Raw genomic sequence first — 19972 nt, forward strand, 5'->3', positions numbered from 1 at the left:
GTATTGTTACCTGCCTGGCTGATGCGGTGACCAGTGGTGCCGCTGATGGCTGCCTAGGCGCTGTACAGCTCGGCGGGTATTTGTTCCCTGTGTGATAACTGTGCTGTCTCTGCCTATATTGTTAACCACCCGGGGGTCCAGTGGTGCGGCTGATGGCTGCCAAGGCACTGCGCAGCTCAGCGAATATATGTTCCCTGTGTCTATATCACCCAGGGTACATCTAGTGTATACATATAATACATACATTAGTCACTATGCACTGTGTAATGTGACTATAGGTCACTACGTGCAAATATTCGTCACTGTGCTGTGTAATGTGACTATAGGTCACTACGTGCAAATATTCATCACAGTGCTGTGTAATGTGACTATAGGTCACTACGTGCGAATATTCGTCATTGTGCTGTGTAATGTGAATATGGGTCACTACGTGCGAATATTCATCACTGTGCTGTGTAATGTGACTATAGGTCACTACGTGCGAATATTCATCACTGTGCTGTGTAATGTGAATATAGGTCACTATGTGCGAATATTCATCACTGTGCTGTGTAATGTGACTATAGGTTACTACGTGCGAATATTCGTCACTGTGCTGTGTAATGTGACTATAGGTCACTACGTGCAAATATTCGTCACTGTGCTGTGTAATGTGACTATAGGTCACTACGTGCAAATATTCATCACTGTGCTGTGTAATGTGACTATAGGTCACTACGTGCGAATATTCGTCACTGTGCTGTGTAATGTGAATATGGGTCACTACGTGCGAATATTCATCACTGTGCTGTGTAATGTGACTATAGGTCACTACGTGCGAATATTCGTCACTGTGCTGTGTAATGTGAATATAGGTCACTACGTGCGAATATTGGTCACTGCACTCTGTATAATGTGAATATGGGTCACTGCGCACTGCGTGCTGTGTAATGAGAATATGGGTCACTATGTGCTGTGTCATGTGAATATGGGTCACTGCGCGCTGTATAATGTGAATATCGGTCACTAAGTGCTGTGTAATGTGACTGTGGGTCACTGCGTGCTGTGTAATGTGAATATGGGTCACTGCGTACTGTGTAATGTGAATATGGGTCACTGCGTACTGTGTAAAGTGACTATAGGTCACTACGTGCGAATATTTGTCACTGTGCTGTGTAATGTAACTATGGGTCACTACGCACTGTGTAATGTGATTATGGGTCACTGCCAATGTTCCCTCTAATTTTACGAAGGCTTTGTGCAGAAAAAGATATTGGCTGTGCAACTTTGGAAGGAAATGTACATTTTTGTGCGTCATATAACATATACAGGCCTAGGTTTCGAGTTCTGTTGAGTTAATAAAGCAATTTGAATGTTTACAGACTTCACACACCACACATATAGACTATAGCAGTGATTTTCAACCTTATTAAACTCGTGGCACACTAAAACAAGATTTTAACCTTTGTGCGCTCAGTTGTAATGTCTGTGCGCGGGCTCGGTGAGTTGTGTGCGCGCGCACACGCGCACAGCTTAGAGGGAACACTGGTCACTGCATGCTGTCTAATGTGATTATGGGTCACTACATGCTGTGTAATGTGAATATGGGTCACCATGCAGCCATTTTCCCAGTGGTCTTTACCGCTGCTCTGCCGGACCGATGATGAGGTGAGTAGAATTAAATGGGTGAAGGGTGTACAGCGTGTGGGTCCCCCAGCGACACTTATGTGACATCATATGTAATAGCCATTACAATGTGTGGTATAATATGTAATGGGCATTATATGTTTCATAATGTGTACTGGGCAATCTGGCATAATGTACAATGGGCATCACGGTGTGAGGCGTAATGTGTAATGGGGATCACGGTGTGAGGAGTAATGGGCATAGTGGTTTGAGTCAATGTGTAAGGGGCATCATAGTGTGAGGTGTAATGTGTAATGGGCATCGCAGTGTGAGGTGCAACATGTAATAGGCATCACAGTGTGAGGCGTAATATGTAATGGGCCTTACAGTTTGTGGCATAATGTGTAATGGGAATTACAGTGTTTGGTATAATGTGTATTGGGCATTACGGTGTGTGGCATAACGTGTGTTGGGCATAATGGCATGTGGTATACTATGTAATCCCTATTATCCCTATTTTACAAAAATTTGTCAAGCCCTGGCATAATGTGCAATGTCAATTACTGTGTGTGGCATTATGTGTGATGGGCATTATGGTGTGTGGTATTATGTGAAATGGGCATTATGCTGGGTGGCATTATGTGGAATGGGCATTACTGTGTATTGCATTATGTGTGATAGGCATTATGTTGTGTGGCATTATGTGTAATGGGCATTATGGTGAGTGGCATTATGTGTAATGGGCATTAGGGTGAGTGGCATTATGTGTAATGGGCATTAGGGTGTGTGGCATTATGTGTAATGGCCATTACAGTGTAAATTTTCGATGCGCACTGTCCCTGTTTCTGGTGTGTGTGATGGGAATAATTAATCCTGAAGCCCATATACATAAAAAAGTCACCTATTTAGTTTGCATTGATGCCCAGTAGGCTTTGATGGACACACCCAGTAGGCGTGATAAACACGCCCCTCCAATGGTGCACCCCCTAAGAAAATGGGCTGCGCACGCCTATGCCCCTCACCCCAGAAAATGCAGGGACTAGGCTGGTGTAAAAGGGGCCAACCTGGGAATGCATTTTCTGGTGAGAAAGGGGTATTCTGCAGTGCTCTGAATACAGCCAGGCTCTGCCACTATCAGTGGCTATCACTTCTGCCTGGAGGCGGCTGTCCCCCATTTACTGGGAGCATGTATTCCCCATTGGCAATGAACATGTAATCCCACATGGCAATGAGCATGAAACCTCTGGCAATGAGCATGGAACCCTTGGCAATGAGCATGTAGATAAGCATCACTTATGTAGCATCATTTTTAATAGGCATTATGGTGTTTGGCATAATACATAATGGACATAATGGCGTGTAACTTAATGTGTAATGGACATTATGGTGTAAATGTTTAATGCACGCCTTTGGTGGACAATGTCCCTGTTTATGAAGCGTATTGTGAATTTTGGCTTAATCTGTGTGCCATTATGTGAATTCTGGCTCAATCCGTGTGGCATTCGGTGAATTTTGGCTCAATCCGTGTGTAATTATGTGAATTTTGGCTCATTCCATTTGGCATCATGTGTAAGGGGGAAGTATAATGGGGTCTGGTATATTGTTGCATAATGTGTAGAAGTTGTTTATGGTGTTGTAGACTACACTCAAGGACACACCCCTGTTGAGTGGCCACACCCCTTTTCCGGAGCGCGCCTTCGGCTCGCGCACAACTACATCCTTCACTTTTGTCGCCATGGTGGGCCTGCGTACATTAAATACCAGGGCCTATTTTTAATCCCATTCCCACCCTCTCTCTGCCGCTCTCTTAGCATGTACACTGGCACCACTGACACCGCCCTCCCCCAACCCAAACCCTCTTTTATCATGGTGCCCCCCCTGTCATTTTATCCTGGATCCGCCCCTGCTGCTACCTGTACCTGCATTACCAGAGGGAGAACAGGATTCTCCTCAATCTGGAGAGCAAACTCAATTTATTGCCCTTTTTTCTTTGCCAATAGTACGGGGTACTGTGCGACAGACATGGTCTCAGCTGCAGGTATGTGATGGCCACTGCTCACATGGCTTATGGCGCACATCAATGGGGCCGGGACCATTGCATCTGTGCCATGCGCCATTTGGGCCGCAGCCTTTACATATCTGCGGCAGACATCCTCTGCCACACAGTAGCCCGTACTTATTGGGAAAGTTTAAACTGGGTCATACATACTTAAATGTTTATATATAGTATGTTTTTTTGTACAATATCTTTTATATGGTATTATAATATATTTGTGTTGACACAATAAATCTATTTACTATTTTACTATTTACACATGTTTTAGATATGAAAGGCCTAAAAAACCTGTTTCTGTCCTAGGCCTAAATTATAAATAAAAAAATTTTGTTTGCACAATAAAGTGTACGGTGTATTTTTCATCCTTACCTTGCAATACTGGTACTGCAGCACCTTCACAATGGCTTTGCAGGTCTCCGGGATGATGAGGCCCAAAGCTTGCGGGGAGATGAGGGATCCAAACTTCAGGTCAGCAAGAGACCGTCCTGTCGCCAGAAACCTCAGGGTCACCACCAGCCGTTCCTCAGCAGGGATAGCCATGCGATACTTGGTATCCTGCTTCTTGATGTGGGGAGTCACTAGACGCAGCAATTCCTGGAATGTGGCATCATCCATCCTCAAAAAGTTCGGGTAGTCGTCTGGGTTATTTTTCCTGATGTCCCTGAGCAGTTGCATGTGCGAACGAGTCTGACGCTGCAGTAGCCACTGCTTTGTCCAGCATGATCTTCCTCTCCTGCGCTGGGCCCTCTGACGCCTGAGCTTCAGCACTGCATAATAGAGCAGGTAATGTTGCTGGTGATGACCCATCACTGCATTCTCCATAGTGCAGGGTTAAAAGACACTTTGTAATGGCAGGCAAAACAAAGTAATGTGTAAATAGCTATGTCCAGCATTCAGCAGGTATAAACCAAGCCTCACTAGTAACAAAGCAGAAATACACTGGTTTAAAATGGCTGCTGCTATTCCTATCCCCTCTGCTAGTCCAGCCCCTTCATTTAAATTTCAAAGGCCAATCTGACGACGGTCGCATGTGTTCTTGCAAAAAAACAAAAACCAGCGATCCGACCGTCTTAACGACCATCACGGGCGCATCGGGATCGGATCTAGATCGTTCCGCAAAAAAAACACAATTTTTGCTAATCGTTTGCTGGGGACTGCCTGGGAGCTCCCGGGAAGTCCAAGGGAAATCGTTCCATGGTCGTCTATCGGTCGTGGACGACGGTGGTCGTCCTGGTGTGTACCCTGCATTAGACTTCCAATACATTTTGCAGTTTCATAATTCCAGCACCGATGATCTCAAATTTACAATACTTGAACATAGAGAAGTTCCAAGAGGAGAATATAAATAATTAAAATGATCTAGAAGAGAGTCTTATTGGATTTACACTTTAAACTCCTTAAAACCAAGAGGTTTAAATGAGTGGCTTCATATAGTGCCCTTACTATGTTTTATTGGATATTTATGTTATTAATTGTGTTGGCTTGCCACTGATAAATATAGATCAATTTTGGGACTTACAACCATACCATTAATTTTTAGAATTAGGGGGGTTCTAATTTTGGATGGGAGATGTTAAGTCTAAATTATCTTAGCAGAGACAACCCAATATGTGTGAAGCTCTTTATATTTAAGATTTTAGAATCACACTATATAATATCATACAGGGATGAATTGATCTTGTTACACTGTTTACAATGGAGGTAATCTCCGATTTTATAATAGTTTATTTACTTCATTTATTTAATATCACTTTTCTTCTGCAAAAATCTCTGCTCTCTTCTTTTTAGGCGCGACAGGTACGTTTCTAAGCAGCAAGCAATCTATCATATGAAGTTCGCCCTACAAGGTGCAACATAGGTCATGGTTCATGAAACTATAAGAAATTTGGAATACAAATCAAATAGAGTCATGCAATGCATCTAAATAAACCCGTAGTTCTGCTTTTAAGTGTAAAAGTCGCATACATGCTATAACCTTTCAGAGTTGCGTAATGTATATAAAATTGGCTAAATGCACGCAGACAGCGATGTATGCTTCAAGTCTTTGAATTATTGGTTGGAGGTAGCAGCCTAGGTATTTCGCAGTTGTACTAAACAGGGAATGTATTGCCAAAAGGATTGGTTGGCCATAAGGACACTCCAGGTTTTTATGGCCCTTCGGCAAAGGGTACAATATTGGTAGGATCTGATGCTCCACAATTAATTCTTCCATGCAACTCTTAATGATAGTGCCATTGTTCCATGCTGTTCTTAAAATGATTTTTATTTTTTTGCATTGACGATAGGGTCACCAATTCGTTTTTTATACACTTCCGTATCATTCTTCATTCTAATACACTTCTACATCATGTAGTACAATTGCACCGCTGTTATCAGCAGTTCTTATTACAATTCACTGGTTTTCACTAAGAGCTTTCAATGCTTTCCATTCGTCCCTAGTTAGATTATTTGGCTTAGTGGTTTCAGTCCTTATTCCTTCTATTACAGTATTTTCTGGCATCCTTGTATACGTTTCCAACAGTCAGAAGATTGAATTCCGACTGTTGAAATTATGTCGAATTGGCCGATATTCCGACCGTCGTAAACATTCCGACATTCAGAATCAACATTGAATAGAGTATTGTGGATAGATAGAAGCCAAATTAATTTAGGTAGAGGAAAAGGAAGTAGAGCGAAAGTTTTGTTAATGATCAAGATGACTTTGTCAGTAAACTCATTTGTTTCCAAGTGGAATGACTCATCTGGGGCTGCTAAAAAGAATATAAAGAAAAATTACAGCATTTTACTTTAAGATCAGTCATTGAAAGACGTGATTGATCTGGTCCCCGCAGTCATATTTACGGAAAATAACCTCTGAAATGTGTTAATGTGGAGATTTTTCTGGATGGCATGGATAAATCTTGGTTACCAATTAAACTTATTGGTGACTTTAAATGTGGAAGACCTTGTGCTCTTTTATTATGCATGTTTTTTGTATATCAATCTGTAATAAATGATTAGTCTATTATGTTATTCATTTATTACAATGACAGTGTAATTCACATTAGATTGTTCAATCTATTATTCAAGTATCAAGTTCCTAGAACATAGCTGTAATATTCAAATAAGTTGGTGAAATATGAGTTACTTATTTTATTTACTAAACAGCGCATTTACAGATTTTTAGTATCTGGTATACTTATGTAGGAGTACAAGCATTTTTATAGAAGGAATTTTGCAGGATAAACACAAAAAGTATCACCGGGATTTAAGAAGGGAACACGGCAGCAGCCACTGGGATTGTTGGCATAAGCAGTCTCCACAGATTTCTGTGCGGGGGCTGAGAAATAGGCAACTTTACCAAGTGTTTGGAATGGGAAGCAGACCCTTGTCATCATGTCTGATCACACATCGGTAGCGTGAGGTCCAAACCCAGAGGTAAAGTAACTTCTTGCGCGTCGCTGGGACATTTGCCTATTGCATACTGTGCTGACCTTATTCATGTTAAATTTTCCATGTTGAGTCGGTACTGAATGCACTACAGTCACCAGGGGTAGTTCGCATCTCCAGGACCCTCAAAATGATATAAAGCATCAGGATGCAAAATCATGCCCCTCCCTGTGACGTTACACTCCCTCTTTTGTGTTGTGCGCCTGTGGCACAAACACGGATTCAAAGAACACGCACCAGATGTCAAGCTGGTAAGTAACGCCCCTGGGCTGAAACTGAGGTTAGATTAAGGTTCGGTTTAGTCTTCGAGATACATTAGGATTAGGGCTAGGCTGCAATAAGGTTTAGTCTTAGATTAGGGTTATGCTGCAATGAGGTTTACATTTTGATTATTCAATATTGACTATATTTACTTAAGATTTTGACTATATTTACTTGAGATTTTGAGTATGGCCAGTTCTGACTATACTAGAACACTAGACTGTATACAATATAGTCACTCACACTGCTAGGAGATGCAATTATACATCCGTATGTTCTCCCCATTTTCTTCAAATTACAATTAACATTTTTTAATCCCCCCACTAAATTATTTGAATTTACCAGTTATGTTATTGACGTTGTTTATATACTAACCATCTGTCTCTATTCAGCCCTGAATTCCGACTGTCCCTTTTTCTCCCAGATCGACAGGCGGAATTCAATGTTCCACATGTCAAGCGGCGAAAATAGGGCGTGACGGAAAAAACGCCCGTGGATTGTCAAGATCCAGCCGAGAATATGACAATCCACTGCAATTTTCAACAAAAGAGATCTTACTGGTTTTAAAGTCGGATCGGTATAGTCGGAGACGATTGCATGAATAAGCAACCGCCGCCTTTTCCCCTGTCGGAAATTGCATCGGAGAGTGACTATCCCCCCAAGACTCAAAACACAATTTAGACAAGTTTTTACATGGGACATTTTAAGTTATGCAGCAGAGATCAGATTACTTCAAGAAGGTAGCCGCCACCCGGACAGAAAAAAAAACCCACTCGTTCAAATCTTGAACTGGATCGCTATTCGCAATCCATCAGCAAATCCATACACAACTCACTCATCACTGAAAGATTTTCCCAGTCTGGGCAAATGCTGAGTTAAGCTGTGTACACACGCTTAGATTTTCCCCTGTTTTCGATTCGATTTTGCTTATAGAAGCAAAATCGAATCCACATCGAATGGTTTTTAGGACACTTTCGATCTGCATTCGATTCGATGCGCGCTCCCGTTTTCTCAAAATCGAATAGAAAACTCTACTGTGCAGCCAAGGAAATCTCGTATTCGATCCAGTAAATCGAATCAGTACATTGTGCCTACATTGTGAAATCTAATCAAATGCAAAAGTACAGATCTAATGCCAAATCGAATGGGATGATCTAATGCCAGATCTAATAGAAAATCAAATCTAACATAAAATCTAAAGCAAATCTAAGCGTGTGTACAGGGCTTTACTCTGACCCTTCCATAACTCTGTAACAGAGACAGGCTGATCAAGGACGGCACTGACATCACAGATCCTCCCTTAAAACGATTGGGCATGTCTGATGTTTTTTTCAGACACTTTTTTCATGGCAGGTTACCACGCCCAAACGCTGACTCGCATTGCGAGAGGATTGCAATAACATATTTTCACAATTTCTGATACTATAGCTCACACGTGCCTGCTACATTCCATAGGCATCTGCAGTTGTCAGATAATTGCGTGGATTGCTAATTCCTGCAATAGCGCTCAGCTGTGTATACGTCCCATAGTTTCTAAACCAGTAAGTGATATTTTATAGGCACTGACAGTGTAGAGTTAATAATTGAAGAAGGGTTTAAAGGTTTTGATTTAGATACACGCTCCCTGTTATTTCTGAAATAAGACCGTATCAAAGAAAAATATGTAATAATTCAGAATGTTGTACACCTTTCTTTGTGTGAATGAGCCAAGTCCCACAGGAGAAGAATGCATTAGCGTTAGATGGCAGTGACTGCAGCAGCTGAAACGGATTGTTCCTTGTAATGAGAGGAGAAGCTGGGAGCTTAGGAAATTTCATACTAGATTTCATATGTGGATGGTGCAGAAATGTACCTAGTATTTCACCCAAATGCATCAAATACCTATCCAATGGTGGACAGTTTTACTGCACAGCAGATTCTAAAGGAAGAATTCAGGAGATATTATTACAAGACTAATCATTTATTTTCTGTACAGATCACAGAGTTTAGACGTGACGCTTCTCTTTGTAAATCGCATGCAAACTCTGCAACTGGTATGTTTTAAAGCTTTGGGATCATTTGGTCTACAGCATGATGGTCGACAGTCATTAGGTCGACACCATAAGGTCGACATGGGTATAGGTTGAAAGGTCATTAGTTCGACAGGTCGTTAGTTCGACAGGTCATTAGTTCGACAATGTCTAGGTCGACAGTCAAAAGGTCGACATGGGGTTTTTCACTGTTTTTTTACCTGAATGTCTACACAGTCGACATGGACACCGCATCCCCTCACAGTGCTCGCTGCGCTCGCTATGTGTCAGGCACAGTGCCTTGCTGCGCTCGGCACACTATTTTATTCTCCCACCACGCCCTAGTGGATGGTAGGGCATGAAATAATAAAGCAATGTTGGCTCAAAAAACAGTGAAAAACCCCATGTCGACTTTTTGACTGTCGACCTAGACACTGTCGAACTAATGACCTGTCGAACTAATGATATTTCGACCTAGAACCATGTTGACCTTTTCCCATGTCAACCTAGACCCATGTCGACCTAATAGTGTCAACCTAATGACTGTCGACTATCCTGCTGTAGACCAAATGACCGCATCCCCTTTTGAAGAACCTACCCATACCATAATGACCTCCCTTTAGGGTGCTACATATCCACTTAAAATGCTTGACCACTAGTAACACTGGGCCTGATTCACACTTTCATGACTTGTATGCTAACCCGTTGGTTTTTATATAACTCTGATGTTTATAGTACTGTCCATGTGCACGACTTACATGCTGTGGACATTCGGGGGAGGGGGCTTTGATGGAGACCATTTTGCAAAATGGGGATGTCTCATTCAACCAAACTATCTCACAAAGGGAAACTAAACACAGCAATACGCACCACCAATATTTTTATAGCAGTTACCATCCGCTCAAGAAACCAGTAGGGTCGGGAGGTTCAACAGGAGGGAAGAAAAATCACAAGATATATATAATTTAATTTCTCCTTTTACTTTTGCAGAAGGGATAAAGCTTGGATATTGGTCATTGGATCGACCACTGACAGTCGACAGGAATTAGGTTCACACCCGAAATAGGTTGACATGGCTAATGTCGACAGGGCCGGAAGGTTAATACAAGCATTAGGTCGACAATGGGAAAGTCAACAGCCAAAAGGTCGATATAAGTTTTCACGGTTTTTGTCCCGAATGTCGACAGGTGACATGGATACCGTCTAACGGTACAATGCCGCTGCACTCGGCACACTTTTCTACTCTCCCGCCACACGGTAGTGGATGGTAGGGCATAAAATACTGCCTATCGGCACGTCGGCTCAAAAAAACGTGAAAAACTCATGTCGATGCCGATTGTCGACCCAATGCTTATTTACAGCACAAATGCAGCAAAACATCACTCCAGCTTTACCAGAGAAACCAGCATGCAACTCAAATTTACTAAAAACACATAAAAACAGTACGATCCACACATCATCCAGTTATATTGGACATAACTGCGGTTCACAGAACTGTATAAAACTAATATACAGTACAGTATTACTGTACTGTAACCATTTTAACCCCAATCGTGTTTAAATGAATTTGCCAAAGTTACTGATGATTATTATGATGACAATACAAAATGGAGATTCAAAAAATTTTTGTAACTCGGCGCTCAACATTTTTCTATGTGATGTGTTCTGTTTCAGTAGACAGTGTTTATATTCAGACACAAAAAGCATAAAGCACTGCTTGCATTTTTTAAGTATGGCGATAATTAACATTTAAAGTTGTATTGATCTTATTATTAATGCCAGTGTTTGTTATTTCCTGGAAATAGTGAATTTTATATTTTTGAAAAACTTTGCTCTAAAAAAGAAAGGTACGTTAGAAGCAGTTGATGATATGCAGCATCTGCTAGCTTGATGTATCCAAATACTGACTGCATCAGATTTGTACAGTGGAATTTTGTACATTAGAAACTACGCTGACTGTCTTTGCCTACATTGTAGCACAATTATATTACACAGATGGAGCCTCTCAGCCATCGCTGGGAATCACCAGATTCCATTAGCTGGCGAACGCTGGTGGAGAGGCGCTCCAGCTGATGTGGACGCGACATATCCCCGTGAATGCGACGGTGGGGAGCGCTTTCCTTGCCCATCTTCGCTTCAGGGAGATGGGCAGGGATAGGAGGGAGCTGGGGGCATCGGGGGAGTTGCAGCAGGAGGCAGAGGGCTCCATCAGAATGGGGCACTCGAGCATCTCGTGCATGCTTGCCCCTTCCAGTGGATGGCGGCAGCTGCCGGTTGTTGATTAGATTGATGGGAGCTGCTCCATCTGTGTATATATATCATTACTGCTGCTCCTACTACCACCAGTAATTTATTTGGGATTGGTACTAAATCCCAGCGGTCAGAATCCCGGCATTCAAAATCCCAACGCCAGAATCCCGACCGCCAAAATCCCGACAAGGGGGGACGTGGATCGCCGCCCCCCCCCCCCCCCCCCTTGCGGGCTCGCTGCACTCGCCACGCAGTGGGCCCGGTTCCTCGCTACGCTCGGCACACTAATTTATTCTTTCTCAATGGGTGTCGTGGACACCCATAGAGGGAGAAAGTGGCAGGATTTCAGCGGTCGGGATTTCGGCGGTCGGGATTCCGGCAGCAGGATTTTTACCGCCGGGATTCCAACCGCCGGGATTCTAACTGCATACCATTTATATAGTGCATACATACTCCACAGCACTTTACAGGGAATATTCACCACATCATATTTTTGGAGGGTGAAGGAAAACTGGAATACCCAATGGAAACCCACACAAGCGCAGTTAGGTTTACTGTATGTACATACTGTATATAGTGCAGAAGGTATACACAGTCATTGGGTCGACACACTAAAGGTTGACATGCATTGGGTCGACCACTAAAGGTTGACACCTCAAATAGGTCTACATAGTTCGATGGTTGACACAAGCATTAGGTCAACATTGTTTATGTCGACAGTCAAAGGGTCGAGATGCGGGTTTCACCTTTTTTTTTTTTTTTGAGCCGACATGTGTTGACAGCCAGTATTTCATACCACTAGGGCGTGGTGGGAGAATAGAATGTGCCGATAGATATGCAAACATCGAAACAACATAATCAATTCATGATTCCAATAGAAAATTGCAAGAGTTTGAGCAGCACTAATTATGTAACATTGGGGTAGATGTATGAAGCAGTGATAAAGGAGGAGAATCGAGCCAGTGGAGAAGTGTCCCATGGCAACCAATCAGCACTATAGTAACATCTATAATTTGCATAATATTAAATTATACAGAGCAGCTGAAAAAACTGTCTGTTGTATGGGGGCAGCCATTTTGCAGTGTAATTTTCATTACAGAACAGGAGGATATCTGCGGTGCTGGACCAGGCAGGAATGTGGCGGCGGCATGCGGAGGGGTAAGGGGGGGGCGGCTCCGAGCAGTGTGCTGAGCACTGGTGGCGCCCCGCTGGCGCTTGCTCCCCCAAGCAGCCGCGGAGGCTGCCGTACGGTAGCTACTCCACTGTTCACATGGCCTTTTCTGCTTCACTAGTCTAATTACATTATGGGGGTCAATTCAGAGTTGGGAGCATATTCAAAAAAAAAAAAACTTTGTACCAGGACAGACTATGGTATTAAAGCTTCTAAAAATTAAAAGAGATGATGTTGCCCATAGTAACCAATCAGATTATGGGTGAAATTTGATTGTAAATCAAATCTAAATTTTGCAGTGTAAATCTCTCATCTTATTCAATTTGCAATGTGTATCATTTTCTAAGATGCAATAGAGAAATGTTAGATAGAATCTGATTGATTGGTTGCAATCGGCAACTTTAGTAAGTATTTTTTTTGTGTGTGTGGTTCTTTTTTTTTACATGCAGGCTATATATATATATATATATATATATATATATATATATATATACAAGTTCGTGAGGAGGCACTCCGATGAAACAATCCTTAATGGGTTACAATGGCTGCTTGAATGTTCCGGTGCCCGCCTGGCTGAGCCTTGGCTGATGGCCAAAAATGCAGAGGGGGGGTGGCGGCACTCGTAAATAACTGGAGACCACACTGGGAATTTACCGACGTTTCTGTGCCAGCTGGCACTTTTATCAAGGTGCAGGAACAACTGACATTACATACAATACACATTTAAATACCCTTACCTGATCCGTCCGTGCCGCCCGCTGCGTCCTCCCGAGACGGCGTCTGATGATGACGTCACGCGCCGGGTGCCGCGTCGGGACGCACGGAGAGACCGCATGTGCGTCAGGTTGCCTAGGTGACCTGGCAACAAAAGAGCCGGCACCGCGCAACCATCTAGAAAGAAAAAACAAACGACATTACATAAATGAGAAAAATCTTACATATACAATAAAACAGTGACACAATTAAACACTTATACAAGGGCTGCAAACACCTATCGCCGTTACTGCACTAATAGCTAATACATCTAAAAACGGGAATTTATGTTCCTAAAGTCCCGGATGGCCCTGCTAACCATTATTGAGGGCAATAACAACAGTAACTATTTCTTAAAAAAGATTTGTTTAAGAAAGTTTTTTTAAACAAATCTTTTTTAAGAAATAGTTACTGTTGTTATTGCCCTCAATAATGGTTAGCAGGGCCATCCGGGACTTTAGGAACATAAATTCCCGTTTTTAGATGTATTAGCTATTAGTGCAGTAACGGCGATAGGTGTTTGCAGCCCTTGTATAAGTGTTTAATTGTGTCACTGTTTTATTGTATATGTAAGATTTTTCTCATTTATGTAATGTTGTTTGTTTTTTCTTTCTAGATGGTTGCGCTGGTGCCGGCTCTTTTGTTGCCAGGTCACCTAGGCAACCTGACGCACATGCGGTCTCTCCGTGCGTCCCGACGCGGCACCCGGCGCGTGACGTCATCATCAGACGCCGTCTCGGGAGGACACAGCGGGCGGCACGGACGGATCAGGTAAGGGTATTTAAATGTGTATTGCATGTAATGTCAGTTGTTCCTGCACCTTGATAAAAGTGCCAGACGGCACAGAAACGTCGGTAAATTCCCAGTGTGGTCTCCAGTTATTTACGAGTGCCGCCACCCCCCCTCTATATATATATATATATATATATATATATATATATATACTGCTTCTGCATGCAGCTACCAAAATGAACAGCATTATCTTTACATAGCAATTTATATTTCAGTTCAGACATGCACCGCCCATCTCTAAGTTTTTGTGCACATGTAACATGGTTTTGTAAAGGTTCATACAGATGTAATTGCGGTCATCCTTGCCCCGATATGGCCGCTCAAGTGTGTTGGGCGTGGCAGCGGTGTGGAATCACCACGTTGCAATATCGCTGCTCAATGCTTTTTTAGGTACTTGTGTAGTTTCACGGCGCCACTAGATCGCATGCGATATCGAATGCGATATGACATGCGATATTGCATGCGATTTACTATCCATTTCATTACCCCACTATCCACTAGGGCGCAGAGTTGATTTTATATAATGTGGCGAGCGCAGCAAGCCACCGAGCCCGAAGCGTGGCGAGGGGACACGGATGTTGTTTCAGAGCGACTCACGATATTGCATGCCATTTGCATGCAATTCCGTTGAATACATTCCGTGGCCCCTCGCGGGGCACGTTACACTCGCCACGCTTCGGGCTCGGTGGCTCACTGCACTCGCGACACTATATTAAATCGACTCCACACCCTAGTGGATAGTGAGGTAATGAAATGGATAGTAAATCGCATGCGATCTAGTGGCGCCGTGAAACTACACAAGTACCCTTTTTTATGCTCCGCGGGAATGAATTAGACACACACACGCTTGGTGATGGGATCGCGCCAATCACCACATATGACAATTGTATGTACTCATTTTCCTTCCAACTGTAAGCCAGCCCCCAAAATATACAAAGGGTACTATGCACAACTGTGCTTAAATATTTCCTCCACAAATGTATTTCAGCCAATGAGACATCAGAGGGGATGGGCCTGTTTGGAAGAACAGTTTTTTTTTTTTTTTTGCTTTGAAGACAAGCAGTGCAGCTTGTGAGGACCCTTTCATTGCCTCATTCCAGTACAAGCCTTTCTGTCAATCCCCCCCTTCTCCACAGCTGATGACATTATCCAGGGGACTGATGTAGACAGACCATACTGCAATATCCAAGATGGACAGCTTGTGTCTTTCCCAGCGGCAGTAACGTGTAACAGGTATGTGGGTCTGATTGCTGGTACGCAGCTGCAGTGTTTCAGCACTGTAGCGCACGGACAGCTCCCATCTGCAGTGTCTCAGAGGCTCAGCTCTGCCTCCCCCATCCAACAATGCTCTGCATAATGTGCCTCACACCGACCCTATGCTATTAGGGAGACAAAGCACTGGATGGGAGTTCAGAGCCAGGACAAGCTGCTAGGTCTGGTGAGTCATCAGAAAGAAACAGGGACTCTGTGGTTGCTAATATACCTTTTACTTCTGTAGACTACACCACACCGTACAATGGGAGAGATACAGTATGTATGTTGCTAATGCTACATACATCTTCCTGCTGTATTTGACGCCCGTATGAATGAATGAAATGGATACCTGGTGGGAAGCAATGCAGAAGCAGCAGTCAGCAAAGGGGTTAAGCAATGGGAATGTGCAGGCAGGGAGTGATGGGGGAGTGAGGGTACTGTGCTGGAGTGTTTCAGTGCTGATAATGTTGGCTGGTTAGAAGAACTGAAGGGGTTAGTACAATTTACAGCAGAGAAGAGAAAATGCTGGATAAGTGTATGGGAACTGTAGATTTGCAAAATACCGATCTGGTTGTGAATAGGTTTAGGAGAATAATGCACTGCTGGCATTACCAATACATTCTTTATGCACTGTATACATTATGCAACAATGTTACTTGTTATATACCTTTGAGGTAGGATGTGAATTCCCGCTAGTCATCTTGCTCTACATATGAATCTTACTGATCTTTTTTTAGCAATCGTGTCTTTCATGTGCATTTTCTTTTATATGATACTGGATAATTTGTCTTTTTATTACCAGGTATATCAATATATGTAGAACGTGTGTTTAATTGTGATACAAGGATACATTTTGTGAATATTGTTTTCTATTCAGTTGTAGGGAAAGGTACATTCACATTCTCAGTATGATGCAGATGAACTAGATGGTGTACTGAGGACAGGTCTATATATACACATCAATCACAACAGTCCATTCAGTACTGATAAAGCCCAGAGCTTTTAATGGATACTAAAATAAAAAAAGCTTTATTGAAAAGCCCTACAGTCAGACTACAATATCAGCACAGCAGATGTTCAATAAGTATTATAATTGACTTATTCTGTATCACATGTATATAAGGGACTTCTAATACAGCACTTTAATGTTATGTGCTTCCTACCTTTTTCAACTGGCGGCACACCAAACAAGATTTTAAAATTGCCAAGGTACACAAAGAGATCCCCACAGGGAAAAACACATTGGACCCCCACAGGAAAATATAACAAACCCATTGGCCCACATATGAAAAAAAAAAAAAAAAACAATCAAAGATAAAAAAAAGAAGAGAGCAGTGAATAACAGTTGAATTGGTGGTGGTGACTGTAAACTAGTGTGGACATCTCTAGCTCTGGTGGCACTTGAGAACAGCTGAAGGGACTCTATTGTGCCATGGCAAAGGGGTTGAAACTGTAAAATGTGAATATTTTCTGTATTGTATCATTGCTCACAAAGCTAAACATATTAGATATTCATCAGCTTATATTAACGCTTCATAAATAAGAAACAATCATGGCTGCTTGTGTTGTACATTATTGCTAATCTTTTACTTTTTAAATAATTCGTTTTAACCCTAGAACACACACAGGGGTAATACAATACCCCAGAGAAACATGAAATTCCTGCCTGGAAACATAATGTACGTCTGTATTCTAGGGTTAAATCTTAAATAAACTTTATGTAAGACTGGAAAGTAGCAACACAAGCAGAACACTCTGAAGTTCATAGAATCAGGCGTGAACCATCCTTCGCTGAGCATTGTCATGCGTATACAGGGGTGCAACTATGGCGGTACGGGGTGGTACGGCGTACCATTAAAACAAATGGTGCCGGTACCCCGTACCGCCATAACAAATAGGCCGAAATATTTACTGCGCATGTGCGCATATGTAAGTGGCGGGGGGCGTGGCCACTTACATATGCGCGCTAGCGCCGCTCCCCCCCGCCGGGTCTTCCCTGCTCTCGTCTCCCCCGCTGTGTACGCGGGGGAGACGTGCTGCTGCTGCTGCTGCTGCTCTCATGATTTCGTTACAGCTCCTGCTGCTGGACCGCGCGCGGCTATTGGTTAGCGCGCGGTCCAGCAGCAGGAGCTGTAACTATCAGGAGCAGCAGCAGCAGCAGCAGCAGCACGTCTCCCCCGCGTACACAGCGGGGGAGACGAGAGCGTGCGGGCGGGCAGGCACAGGGGGCTGTGTATGTGCCTGCCTGCCGGGGGGGGTGGGTTCTATCCCCCTGGGCAACGAGCAAAGTGGCACAGATATATCCCCCTGGGCAACGAGCAAAGTGGCACAGATCTATCCCCATGGGCAACGAGCAAAGTGGCACAGATCTATCCCCCTGGGCAACGAGCAAAGTGTCACAGATCTATCCCCTGGGCAACGAGCAAAGTGGCACAGATCTATCACCTGGGCAACGAGCAAAGTGGCACAGATCTATCCCCCTGGGCAACGAGCAAAGTGGCACAGATATATCCCCCTTGGCAACGAGCAAAGTGGCACAGATATATCCCCCTGGGCAACGAGCAAAGTGGCACAGATCTATCCCCCTGGGCAACGAGAAAAGTGGCACAGATATATCCCCCTGGGCAATGAGCACAGTGGCACAGATCTATCCCCCTGAGCAACGAGCAAATTCAGTCCACCTTGGCATCGGCATGAAGCCCCTGGCATTGAGCATGTAGGTAAGTGGCACTTATGTGTCAAATGTGTATGGTGTGTTATACAGTATGTGTTGGGCATTGCGTAGTGTTATAAAGGGCGGGATGTTATAACATCCGCGGCCCCCCTTCGCCGGACATCGCATTTTTAATAACGGCATATGCTATAACATATGCCGTTATTCATGCAAGGGACAGCTCTTGCGGTAAGAGCTGTCCCTTGCGATGCGGTGCCGGCACTGGACTTCCGGGTCTGTGACCCGGGAGTCCATCTGCGCATGCGCAGACCCCGGCGCCAGCCGCAGGGCACGCTGGGAGGGATCCGTGACGGATCCCTCAAACAGCGCTGCGGTAAGAAGCCCATAGGCTTCTGCAGGGATTCGCCAGCTTTAGCTGGCGATTCCCTCCGCAGCGCTGACACTGCGGAGGCGCCATATAGCATATAGAAATGCGGTAGAAACCCCGAAAACGGGGTTTTTACCGCATTTCTGCTATATAGCATCCCGCCCATAGTATGACATGGGCATTGCGTAGTGTTATATAGCATGTGATGGGCATTACACTGTGTTATATAGTATGACATGGGCATTGCGTAGTGTTATATAGTATGACATGGGTATTACAGTGTGTTATATAGTATGTAATGTGCATTATGGTGTGTTATATAGTATGTAATGGGTATTACGCTGTGTTATATAGTATGTAATGGGCATTACGGTGTGTTATATAGTATGTGATGGGCATTACAGTGTGTTATATAGTATGACATGGACATCGCGGAGTGTTATATAGTATGTAATGGGCATTACGGTGTTATATAGTATGTAATGGGCATTACAGTGTTATATAGTATGTAATGGGCATTATAGTGTGTTATATAGTATGTAACGGGCATTATAGTGTGTTATATAGTATGTAATGGGCATTACAGTGTTATATAGTATGTCATGGGTATTGCGGTGTTATATAGTATGACATGGGCATTGCAGTGTTATATAGTATGTCATGGGCATTGCGGTGTTATATAGTATGTCATGGGTATTGCGGTGTTATATAGTATGACATGGGCATTGCAGTGTTATATAGTATGTCATGGGCATTGCGGTGTTATATAGTATGTCATGGGCATTGCGGTGTTATATAGTATGTAATGGACATTATGGTGTGTTATACAGTATGTCATGGACATAGCAGAGTGTTATATAGTATGTCATGGGCATCGCGGAGTGTTATATAGTATGTCATGGGCATTGTGGTGTTATATAGTATGTCAGCGGGCGTACAGACTCTGTGGGGGGGGCGGTGGCATGTAACCACCCCCCTTGTGTCATATGACCACGCCCATGGCCACTCCCCTGACCACGCCCATTTTTCGCTGCGCGCCGAAGGCGCGCAGCACAGTACCACTAAGTCGTTTTTTCTACTCGCACCACTGTGCGTATAGTTTCCAGTAATCAGATACAAGAATAAAGTCAAGGTTTGAATACCAGAGTGGGCCATTTATGCTGTGCTGCTACAGCTTCCATGGGGAAATTTGCCCAATATTGCAAACTGTATGGCTCAATAAATAACACACTTTATCAGTAACAATCTGAGCTAAATGAAAAACATTATAATTGGGCATGTTGCTAAAATAGCTGGAAGATACTCTCTTTTCTCCCACCATTCGCCTTTGGTTCCTTCACTCGCCTCGCGG

General features: G+C 43.4%; 1 protein-coding gene across 2 annotated transcripts in view; it reads left to right on the plus strand.

The window, feature by feature from the left end:
* The first annotated feature begins 15370 nt into the window (after positions 1–15370).
* Positions 15371–19972, plus strand: part of CLVS1 (clavesin 1) — a 57616-nt gene continuing 53014 nt past the window's right edge. The window contains exon 1 of one of the 2 annotated variants that reach the window (XM_083187151.1): positions 15371–15559. The gene's annotated coding sequence lies outside the window, so the exon portion shown is untranslated. Of the gene's footprint in view, positions 15560–15600; positions 15765–19972 lie in introns of those variants that run through there. The other variant, XM_083187152.1, reaches the window with a different exon arrangement.

This window comes from Crinia signifera, chromosome 5, assembly GCF_055691185.1.
Source record: "Crinia signifera chromosome 5, ASM5569118v1, whole genome shotgun sequence".
Lineage (NCBI taxonomy): Eukaryota > Metazoa > Chordata > Amphibia > Anura > Myobatrachidae > Crinia > Crinia signifera.